This window comes from Pteropus medius, unplaced genomic scaffold, assembly GCF_902729225.1.
Source record: "Pteropus medius unplaced genomic scaffold, Ma_sr-lr_union100, whole genome shotgun sequence".
Classification (NCBI taxonomy): domain Eukaryota; kingdom Metazoa; phylum Chordata; class Mammalia; order Chiroptera; family Pteropodidae; genus Pteropus; species Pteropus medius.
The window spans coordinates 11,802,700-11,814,949 of record NW_024355990.1 but is presented as its reverse complement, the minus strand read 5'-3'; the positions used below and the strand labels follow the sequence as shown (position 1 = coordinate 11,814,949).

Sequence of the window (12,250 nt, the reverse complement as noted above, 5' to 3'; positions counted from 1 at the left end):
TAGAACATTTTCATCACCCCAGAAAGAAATACTGTCCCCATTAGCAGTCATTCCCCATTCCATTCTCCCCCAGCCGCAGACAACCACTAACCTACTTTCTGCCTCTATAGAGCTGCATATTGTGGACATTTCAAATAAATGGACATACAATATGTGATCTTTTATTACTGGCTTCTTTCATTTACCATAATGTTATCAGGGTTCATTCATATTGTAGCATGCATCAATATTTCAATCTTTTTCATTGCCAAATAATATTCCACTGTGTGGATATACTATATTTTGCTTATTCATTCATCATTTCCTGGGCATTTCGAGATGTTTCCACTCTTTGGTGATTGTGAACATTCACGTACAAGTTTTCATGTGGAAGGACATTATCATTGTCTTTTACACAGCCGAAGTCTATAAATTGGATGCAACTTTTTGACAAAATCATATATAAAATGTCCATTTCTTTTCACTTCCGTAATCCTACTTCTCAGAATCTGATTCAAATAAATAAATAATAAACAATGCGGGAAAACATTAAGCAGAAAGCTGCTGATCATGATATTATTTAAGCCTAACCCATTTGTCCTGCTTCTCCAGCAAAAGGTGCAAAAATGAGGCCCCGATTTCTTTATAACTGAAATGACTGGGACACATTACTGTCTTTCTTTCATCTCAAGAGGCTTTTCCACAGAGAAAATCGGTCCAAAGGGGCTCATCTCTGCCACTGTTGCTGGAGTGGCTCTCAGAGTCACTATTGGAAGAAGTCACTGTGGGCATTCGGGCACAGGCTGGCCACCCTTCTCGTTTCCCCCGGAAGGCAGGGTCTGGGTTCCTGGCCACTTCCTCCTTCAGTCCCCTTTGTCCTTCAGATGACCTCAGCGAGGATTAACTCAGTCCATCAGTGAGACCCCAAGCCAATAAACCTCTCTAAGGGCAGATTTTCCCATTCCTCCCCAACGATTTTTGAGCTCTGCCCTCCAAGGAGTCCGGGTGGAGGAGTTCACATACTGGAAGCCCCCAGAGTGTGGGGTATGCTTTGCCTTACATCTGCCTAACTACAAGAAACCACTCAAGGGGGTGCTTCCTAAAGATCAGCCCCACTGCTGGCAGCTTCTATTTTTAATTTTTAAAATGTAAATGTCATGCTTTTCTGTGAGTACGCAATCAATTTCACTCAAAAATTAAATAATACAAAGGGGTACACAGTGAAAAGCATCCTCCAATCCTGTCCCAGCCTCCTGCTTAGGGACCATGTTAGACTAACCAATATCACAATATGAGAACTGATCATACATAATCTTTGTTCACATCTTGTTTATCCTTCCCTATCAGTGCAAAATTTGGATATATCATAACTTATTTAACCAATCTCTTATTAGGTTGTTTCCAATCTTTTGCTAATCAATCAATAATGCAACCAATACCTTAATAAGGGTAAAAGGGTTCTGCACCCAAATTTCAATGCGTAGAGGGGGTTCCCCTCCCCGCCCCCACACACCATCATGCAATGCTCTGGATATCAGCTGCATGTCTTTGAATTCAACTTAATTCTAACACTATCTTCTTGGAGAGAGTATCAGACCCTGCGGGTTGAGGACTCAACCTACAAGACTGCTAACTCCCCATCTTCACCTGTGCTTCTCACTGACTACGAATCAGAGGTTTCCAAGAACCCCTCCTTATGTTTGATTAATTTGCTAGAGCAGCTTACAGAACTCAGGAAGTGTACTTACTGGATTACGGGCTTATTGCACAAAGATATAATTCAGGAACAGCTAAATGGAAGAGATGCATAGGTGTGATATGGGGGAAAGGGCACAGAGCTTCCATGCCCTCTTCAGGGGGTCCACTCTCTCTGATCTCAATGTGTTCATGAACTTGGAAGCTCTCTAACTCTCTCCTTCTGGGTTTTTATGGTTTTCATTACACAGACATGATTGATTAAATCACTGGCCATTGGTGATTGAACTCGATCTTTCCAGGAGGTCTAGGGGTGAGACTGAAAGTTCTAACCCTCCAATCACATAGTTGAGTCTCCTGGCAACCAGGTCCCACCCTTAGGCCAAAAGTGACCTAATTAACATAACAAAAGACACTAAGAGCTTCTTTCATCACTTAGGGAATTCCAAGGGATTTTTAGCAGCCCTGTGCCAGGAAGGGGAGAAAGATCAAATATAGTTTCCTTATTATAAATCATAATATCACAGAGGCACCATTGTTCATGACAAATTAATGAGCTAAATGCTCAATTAAAGGGTATGTAAGCATTAATTTTGGTAGATATCACCAATTTTCTCTCCATAGACATTTAGTAACTCAGCTAACCAGGAGGCAGTGACTATCAGGTCTTTGCCAATCTGAGAGATAAAGACAAAGACTAGTACTTTCTGGGTTGTTTTCATGTGACTTTCTCTTAGTGAACATTTCTAAAAGATATTTAAAAATGATTTGTGTTTCCTTTTCTGTGACTTGTTCGTACATAGTCCTTGCTCATTTTCTTACTAGGTTATTGGCTTGTTTCCTTACCAATTTGTAGGAAGTCTTTATATATTAGGGAAATTAGCCTTTTCTAAATTTGGAATTGAAAATGTATTCCCAGTTTGTCATTTGTCTTTTGACTGCATGTATAGTAAATTCTGCCATGAAGGAATTAGATTTTTATATAATCATATTTATCCATTTTTTATTTTATGGATTCTGGACTTAGTTTCACACTTGGACAAAATTTCTACTTATAAAATATTAAAAAATTCTCCAATGGATTTTTCAAGTACTTTTATAGTTTCTTTTTTTTCTCTTTTTTTTTTTCTTTTTGGACATCTAAATATTTAGTGCATTTGGAATTTATCCCAGTGAAAGTTATGGATCCAAGTTTTTTCCCCCCAGATGGCTACTCAGTTGTCCTCAACACTACTTTTAAAAATTATCTATATTTTTTCCTTTAATTTATACATCATTATCATCTATTAACTTTCCCTGGCAACATTCAAATGATAGCTTCTTCTAGTTAAAAAAGAAATACTGAGATATAAACCTAAAAGCAACAAATGAACAGGACAAACAAGAGACTTGTGGGCATGAATGGGGGAAGGAGGGAGGTAGATGGGGTAAAAGGGGTCAAATCTGTGGGGACTGAAAGAAATCTAACTATGGGAGGTGAAATTTTAAAGAAAAAATAAAAAATAAAAATAACAATAAAGAAATACCAGGTGTAGTTACCCTACTTCATTTTCTTTCCCCAATACATTTATAAATTAATACCAGGAATACCTTAAATATTTGGTAACAGAGACCAACAATAGAATTCTAGTAAGAGTGTAATCTTGTAAATAATTTTGATGAAATACTGTGCAATCTTTAAAGCAATGATTATAAAGATTATGTCAAAACATGGGAGAAATGCTTCAGATTTCTGCAATTCCTGACAAATGCAATTGTCAAGTGAAAAACAAAAAAGGATATAAATTTTACGCAAACCAGGAATGACCACATTCTGAAAACATGTGTAGCAAAGAATCGTATGAGCAATACACCAGAAGGATAATAGTGGTTTTGCTGGGATGAGAGACAAGAGATTCCCCCCACCTTTCTTCCCCTGAATTTTCTGTAAAGTGGTATTATCAGTAAAATTTTCAAATTTACTTTTTAATAATGGCAAATTGTTCACATGGGTTTTTTCTCCTCTGCCTCCAGATACCTCAATAATATAATTTTTAAAAATATAAAGATTACAACTCTATACACACACACACACACACACACACGCACACACGCACACACACAAAGGGAAGAGAAAGATCTCATGGTTGAAAAATTCCAACACGTTTTGGGAGCGGGCAAGCTCATGTAGGAGTGGTGACAGACACCACGGAGCTGTGAGGAAGCGACCAGAAGACGCTGGGTGGGGTGGTGATTAAAATAAAACATGTCACTTGTGGACAGGACTCCAGACTTCCCTCCTGGGAGACATCTCTGACTCACTGTGTGTGCCCTCCAGCCAAGACATTGAGAGGTGCTCTTGCCTCTTTTCTCCCAACTGAACAAGGAGCACTGTGTTTAACATCTCTAGCGTTCACTTGGGGCTACGGGGAGGTTAATTACTGTTTGAGAAGGTATGTGAGCTGGTGGAATAAAAGACCCAACAGGCGGGAGGAGGGTTATTCCCAGTCATGTAACCCTTTAAATCCTGTGATCCTTGCAGGCAACCAGGAGCCCAGCACTTGGCTTTCCAGCTGGACAGCTGCAGGTGCAGCCTAATGCAGGTTTGGCCGAATCACTGTAAGAACATTGCTGTGAAGATATGAATGGGCATGAGGCTTGCAGCTGAGACACCGGCCCAGGCACATCTTTGGGGAGCTGCTTCCCACAGAGCTAGTGATATGTTCTCCTTGGTCTCCTATTCAGTATGCTTATTATTCTCCAGAACTGGAGCCCTGTACAGGGCCCCTCACTGCCCTGCCTTGCTCCTACTGATCAAGAAAAGTCCAGTCTCCCTATACTGGGAGCTCCAATGCCCTAGAGTTGCTGCTCAGAACGCAATGGTCTTGTCAAGCTGTAGAAATGATCTCCAGCATGTTGATGGTGTTGGCAATCACATCTTCTTAGGAGGGGGAACACACACACACACACACCTCTGACTTCAGGAACTTACTGGTGAGCTTGAATTCAATCTCTTTTCTATGGCTTGGAAACCAGATGGGGCTAAAAATATTTGTTCATTCATTCATTCATTCATTCATTCATTCATTTCATCAACTGTCTTCATTCTTTCTTTAAGAGAATGAATTTCTAAGCTCAGAAATGTAGCTTTAAAGACCACAATAATCTGTTGAAAATCTACTCTACAGGTCAGTCCCTGTCCTAAACCCAATGAAAATAAAAAGAAATACAACTCCTATTCAGAGTTAGCTAGATTATTTATACTCCTCTTAAAGATTTAAGCATTTTTTTCTCCAAAAAAACAGAAACCATGTCTGTCTTATTCACTGCTGTATATTGTATTTATTCATCAAGTAAATATTTACTGAGCACCTACCATGTGCCAGGTCCCAATTCAGGTACTAGAGACACAACAGTGAACAAAGTATCTACTTTCATGGAGCTTAGATTCCAGTAAGAGAGACAGACAATAAATAAATGAACAAATAAACCCATAATATGTAAAGCAGTGAAAAATACTTAGGAAAAATAAAGAAGGGTAAGGGCCAAGAGTGGCAGAGGATGTTATTCCACATGGGTCCGATATAGGAGAATTTTCTGATAAAGAGAAGGTGGAGCAGAGATGTGAATTAGGCGAGGAAGTGGGCTGTGGAGACATCTGGGAATAAATGGAGTCATAATTGCAAAACCTTCAAGAGAGGAACAACCAACAATGGTATGTTGGACAGTAAGGAGAAAATCGTCATAAGAGTGGAGCGAACAAAGTTGGGGTGCAGCCAGAAGTGGGAGTTGAAAAGAGAGAGTGGTATGATCATTTAGGGCCTTTTAGATATGGACTTTGTGTAAGCTTTTTACAGAAATATAACACACGTAGAGGAAAGGCCACGCATTATAAATATACGACTCAATGAATTTTCACCAACTGGATCTACCTGTTTAATCCTGACTGAGCGATGGAACATGCCAGCAACCCTGAAGCCTCTCTCCTGCCTCCTCTGTCATTATCCCCTCAAGGATAACCACTAGCTCAATGTCTATTTCTATAGATTAATTTTACCTGTTTTTGAACTTCATGCCAATGGAATCACACAGTATTACTCTTTGGTGTCTGGCTTTCCTTACTCGATGTTCTGTTTGTGAGATTTCTCTATACTGTTGTGTACAGTCATGGCTCGTTTTTTTCATTCTTGTGCGTTATTGCACTGTATAAATAAACCACAATTTCTCTCTCCAGTCTACCACTGATCAACATTTGGATTGTTTTCAGTTTGGGGGCCATTTCAAATAGCTCTGCTATGAGTATTCTCGTTTGCATCTTTGGAATGCATGAGTGTGCATTTCGGTTGAGTGGATATTCAGCGGTGGAACCATTGGGCATAGATTTTGCTTCCGAAGACGCTACCAAACTGTCTTCAGACTTTGCTTTTTAATCTGAGTGGAAAGGAAAAATCATTTGAATGTTTCGAGCAGAGAAACCACACAATCTGGCCTATCTCTTTAAAGGGTCACATACTAGAAATTTTTTAGGATCACATTTTTTAAACGTTCACCGTATGACATAAAACCCACACTGACCAGCACCCGCACGAAAAGCATGACGGCAAATTTATATCTCCGGCCAGGACCTCTACTCTGAAGCACATACTCGCGTCTCCAAAGCCTACCTGACAGCTCCACATGGGTGTCTACTGGGCATCTCAAACCTTCTATGGCCCAAACCAAGCTCTCGATAGTCTGCCCCGGGTCAGCTCCTGCTACAGGGTTCTTCACCTTCATTAATGGCAGCGTCGTTCTTCTATTTACTTAGGTTGAAAACGTTAGTGTTATTGTTATCTCGATCTCCTTGAATTTTTTCATAGCCCATATCCTGTCTGTCAGTAGATCCTGTGAACTCCATCTTCAGAATATTCTAGAACCACTGCTCACTATGCCCCCTTGCCACTACCTTCCTAGGCCACCATTATCTCTCCTCTAGACTATTTCGTTCCCCTCCTATGTGGTCTCTCGGCCCTCACCCTCTTCAGGCTACCTGAGAGAGCCTGTTGAAACATAAATTAGATCCTGTCACTTCTCTATTCAAACTCTCCTGTGGCTTTCCATATCGCGGGGTGAAAACCAAAGTCCATCCTACCACTTACAAGTCGCAGCGTGCCATGGTTCCTTTTAACCTTTGACTTTAACACCTGTGCCTCTCCCTTCCTCACTTCACTCCAACCACAGTGGCCTTTCTCCTGTTCTCCACACGGTCTGGGCATGCTCTCACCTCAGGGCCTTTGCACTCGCTGTTCCCTCTGCCCAGAATGCTCTTGCCCCCATTGCTTGCTCCCTTCCCTCCTTCGAACCTTTACTCAAAATTCCCTTTCCCAGGAAGGACGTCTCCAGCCACCTTGTGAATGTCTCACGCTTCCCTCCATACCTAACGTTGCGTATTTGTTTTCCCAGCTTTGTTTTCTCCGCTTCGCATTTATCACTATCTCACATGCCATAATGTTTTATATTTTTTATCATGTTTATCAGCTGCCCCTCCCAGTGAACGTAATTGCTATGAGGACATTGATTTTTATGTTTTGTTTACCTCCATTGCCCAGCATCTAGAATAGGACTTGGCATGTAGTAGGTACTCAATAAACATTTATTGTATGAATGAATGAACGGATGGATGGATCCTGGCCCTGGATGCTTTCTTCATTACCTGTGCCTGAGAAGCAGTAGTTTCTCAGCACCTCCAATGAGTTAGAGTTGCCAATAGAAACATGTTCATTCTATACTCTCCCTTCCTGCCGTGCAGGGACCTGGGAAAAGCAGAGATGCTGATTGATATCTTCAGCTGGGAAGGAAGATGGGATTAGGTACTAGAAATTAGAGGAAGGATGTCTCCGCCCGTCTGCTCCCAGGAGCAGAGGCTGCGATCTGCCTGGCAAGTCGCCTGCTCCCAGAAACAGGATGTGTCCGGAGAGGAAGTGACTGCAGACATGGTTCAGGGGGAAAATGCCCTGTGCCTGAGACAGAACACTTGAGGCTAGTCATTCTGGAGCCTTCCAAGGGTCCATTCCTGGGGGATGAGTAAATTCCGCTCCACGGTCCTGCGGTGACTCACTCCGTATCTCAGGGAATTCTCAGCCCATCCCTAAGACAGGGTGGACAGGTGTTTCCTCCTCTGGGGTTCCCAGCTTGAATGACTGGATGCTGATGGGGAGAGGATACCCATGCCCCCAGACAGCTCGGGTGGGCTGTGAGATTAATCGACTTCTGTGCCAGCATCTTCCTGGGGACAACGTGGGTGAAGAAGAGAGCACGTAGCAAGGCAGCAGGTCCTGGAGCTGTGTGTGCTGTTGCAGGGAAGAATAACTCAGGTCCAGAGAGAGAAAAGGGCGTGTGTGTTTAACGCTTTGCAGAAACTGTCAAAGGGGGTAGCTTGCCAGCAGGTCCTTTTAGCAACCATCTCTTAATTTGAATCAGAGGTTAGAAGTCTAGAAAGCCGTTGCCTGGGGTTCTCTAGGAAACTTGCATGCCGTACCTTTCCCAGGAGTGAGCGAGGAAGCAAACTTGGCCTGACCGAGTCCTGGGACCTCACGACAGGCACCCCCAGCAGAATCTGGGGGGTTCTCTCAGCTTTTTTGAGGTTCTCCAGCTTCAAGATCACAGAGGCCATGGCCAAATGTCTTATTTTGCAGCCAGAAGAGAGAGAAAGGGTTCCTACAGACTCTCTGCAGTCATTCTGCCTTGGTGGCTCTAAAATTTGGACTCCACTTTTTGGTCAAAGGGCATCAATGTCATCAAATCCATCAAATCCAGGAAAGTTTTGATGAAAAACAACTTGGCTCTTTAAGAAAAGAACCACAAACACACTGCTCAGCGTGGAAATGGGCAGATGCATCGATACAAGTTCCCAGAAGAGCAGAAAAAGAAAGAAAACTCTCCCAATGCTGTGTGACCACAGCGATCCCCAGACAAGCTCCCGGCCTTGTGTTTATGGTGAAATGCAGCAAGCAGCTCAAAGCTAGGAATGTTGTTACGAGCATTACAATTATTATAATAAAAGCCGCAGTATTTTTTTTTCTTCCTCTCCGAAAACCAAAATGAGCATCTTTAAACTTGTTTATGATGCACGGTTAAAGATAGCAAGCAGGAGGTGTCATCCTGGCGGGCTGCTTCTAAACTTCTTTATTTACAGAAAAGAGCTTGTATGGTGTGAAGCATCCTGCAACCTGCTCTATTTGCTTAACCAACTGACTGCGAGCATCTTCGCCAAGCTCACATACATTTCGATGTATAAACATCTACATCCTCCTACGGGCTTCCTGTACACTAAGAATCTAAGGGGTCTTCCTTGATGGAAGAGATGGAGTCACCTTGGCAATGGCCAGGAGGTGGGCCCCAAAGCAGACATCCACTCTGCTAAATGCTCTGCTAAACATCCCCGCGGGAGGAGCTCACCACCTCAGCCCTTTCTCATGTTACACAGACACCCATCCATCTTCTGTGTGTCAGAAGGGTGGGGAGGGTGCCTCCTCTTGGCCATCTTGAGCTCTCGCCTCCTGCAATTTCCCCTCACCTTGCTCCGATCTCACTTTTTCCTCTCTAGAAGCTGAAGATAGATGGCAAAGCGACCGTCTCCCTGGCAGAGTGAACAACCCTCCTGGTTTGCCTGAGAGTGAGGGTTTTCCAGGAACATGAGACTTTGAGTTTTAAAGCCAGGCCCAGGATAACCAAGGGGGTTGGTCACTTATTCACAGAACTGGGGGAAACGACATGGTCGATCCTGATCCTGATCAAGTTGCTGGAGATCCCCTTTCCACAGCTCCACCAAGGTCAGGTGGGAAGTTTCCAGAAGGCACACTCAGAGATTCTCATTGACCCGGTCTGCTTGGGTCCACTGTGGGAACAATAGCCAGGACAGGGGATATAGATTCTGGGAGGCAGAGCACTATCCAGCAGGAAGCGGGCAGCTGAGGACGCTGACCACTTCTCAGCTTCTCTCCAGATTCTTGCATTTGTCATTAAATGAAGTGGCCCCCAGGCTCTTCCCCATCCCAGTATAGAATGGAGAAAGGATCGGCCTGACAGGGGGACTGAGGCTTTTCCTGCCACCTGAGTGTTAGTAATCTCAAAGGAGTGGGGACCAGGCAGACCCCGTGAGAAGCGGACTTGCTAACAGACAGGACAGACTCCGCTCCATCACGACGGGAGACACAGCCCTGGGCCAGCAAAGCCAGAGACCAGGATACACTCACATTTCAGCAATACCTTAGGAACGCTTTCAGATAACACGCTCCACGTTTTAATTCGGCCTCCCCACACCTTTCCTGGTAAAATACCTCCATTTAAACCAATGGGTCTAATTATTAATCAAGAAAACACACAATAAGTTTGTGACCTTCCCTGCATTTCCAGACTTTCTGGATATTACCCCGCAGTGCATTTATTGTACTTTTTTCAGCTTAACAATTGGACCCAGTAATTCAATGGAAAGTTACTTCCCCTGTAAACATAACGAGCTTATCATTTGAAAATGTAAGTAGCATACACTTAAAAAAATAAATAACTGAATAAATGAATGAATGGAGAACAAGAGATAAATCTCTCATGCAGAATTCCAAATCATTTGTGTAGGCACTCCACACTCAAGGGGAGGAGCAGAACTCCCTGGTCCTTAAGACTCGTCTGTGCATGGTGACTTCCTCCCAAAGAGAACAGCCTGGAAAAGGGGAAAAATAGGAACTTCATAGTGGGGAAATCTGACAAATACAACCTCAGCCAGGTGATTTCAGAAGAGTTTGTGCTGTGTTTCCTGACTTTGCCTGCACACTCCAGGACTGTGGGGAGGCAGTCCGGTGAGGCAGAAAGATCTTGCATCTGAGTTCCAGTCCTACCTTTGTGTGCCTTTGGGGCAGGCACTTCATCTCATTGACCCTCAGTTTCCTCATCTGCAGGTAGGAAGAGTATTAGAATGTGGTGACATATATCTGCCCTTTAGCCACATCGAGTGCTGAAAAACCTGATTCCATTTGGGGAGAGCTCTGAGGTGCCAGAGTGGTATGCAGGGGACAGCTTAGCAGAGGGTCGTGCTGCCACCAACCCCTCACCCAGGCAGTTCTCCTCATCCTCCCGGATCCATCCAGCTGTTCACTCATGCTCCGCCAATGTCAGCAAGGTCAAGGGCCTTTCAGACCCTTTTGGTCAATTTGGTTGGCAGGGGGGCCAGAGGGGCGAGGTTTGCACAAAGCTTTGCCTGTTAATTTTACAGGACCCAGAGGGCACGTTTTATAGAACACGATGTTCATGCTAGCATCTCAGACCACAAACCCCAAGAATCGGAATGCTGAGACACTCAGGAAGCCTAAAGAGTTCTCTCATCTTGAAGCCCAGCCCAGCTCACGGGAATGGCATGCATCAAAAGGCAGGGAGTCCCTTCAAGTCTGTCCCATCAAGCCACCAGACACTGGTTACTTTGATGTGGCTACACAAGAGGTTGAATTCTCAGGGAGTGGTGAAGTGATCTGGGACATCCAGAGCTGGGGTGCAACTCATGCCTGAGAAGTGAGGCCACCACAAGAAGCCCGGCTCCCCCTTGCTAAAAGAGGGACTCAGAGCTGGAGCCTCAATTCCTCATGGGATAAATGGCATTTTGGTTCCTGTTTCTTTTCCTCTCTGTTTGTTTCTTTGTTTGTTTGTTTGTTTTTCTTCCCCCTACATTCTCTAAAGAAGTATTAACAGGTACTGCAAACCCCAGGAAAAAGTCCCCAAAGAAACACAGAAGAGTGGGTGGCCTTCCTTCAAGATCTGATGTATCAAAGGCCTCAGGACAGTTCTGGCTGTTGCTCTCCCCCTGCTGGCTGTGCCTCATCACTGGCTTGGCGGGCCGGGACACCAGCTCCCTGTCCTGGACTTCCCTGGGGGAAAGAGAAAAAATAGAGAAAGAGAAGGAAGATGGCTGAAGGGAAGAGATGGCCCGACAGGTCACAAAGTCAGACTTAGTCACAATTCCCGTGGGGATTTCTCTGCAGCTGATGGCCCTGTGAAGAGCGAAAGAAAGAGAGAGAATCACTTAGGGCTAAAGAAGTATCTTTGTAGAAGGAGGGAGAACAAATAACAGGTCAGCCAGGGAGACCTGCTGGCCTCCTGAAGGCATCTATACGTAAAACACACCAGCTTAAGACAAGCAACCCAGAAAGTGAAAGTAAAGAAAGAACAGGACAGCAAGAACAGGACGGAGAGGAAAGACAAGCAGAGAGGAAGATGAAAGGCAGCCCTAGGGACACAGGGCAGTGACATGCATTTCTGTTTACAAAAGCCCTGCCCTGGGTCACTGAACACATCTAGAAGATTTAGTTATCATTGCTCCTCACAGCATTTTGCAGATAAGAAAACCAAGACCCACAAGGTTAAAGTCTTCACCCTAGGACCACAGGTAGGGATTAGCTGAGTCAGATTTGAACCTAAGACTGTCTGGCTCCAATGCCCAGGCTTTTAATACAACCCTATGCTTCATCAGTAATTGCCCCAGAGCTACTGGCTGCCTGCTTTGGGTCCACACCTGACCCATGGCTGCTTTTCATTGCTTGTAATTTCAAAAATAGTCATGGAAAAGAAAGGG

At 44.0% G+C, this 12,250-nt stretch overlaps 1 long non-coding RNA gene across 1 annotated transcript; it reads right to left on the bottom strand.

The window, feature by feature from the left end:
* Positions 1 to 10,020: 10,020 nt before the first annotated feature.
* On the bottom strand, positions 10,021 to 10,787 carry LOC120600370 (uncharacterized). The gene is made up of 2 exons (XR_005652182.1): positions 10,527 to 10,787; positions 10,021 to 10,351 (listed from the first exon to the last, which is right to left on the bottom strand). It is a non-coding gene; the product is annotated as an uncharacterized LOC120600370 (long non-coding RNA).
* Positions 10,788 to 12,250: the final 1,463 nt, after the last annotated feature.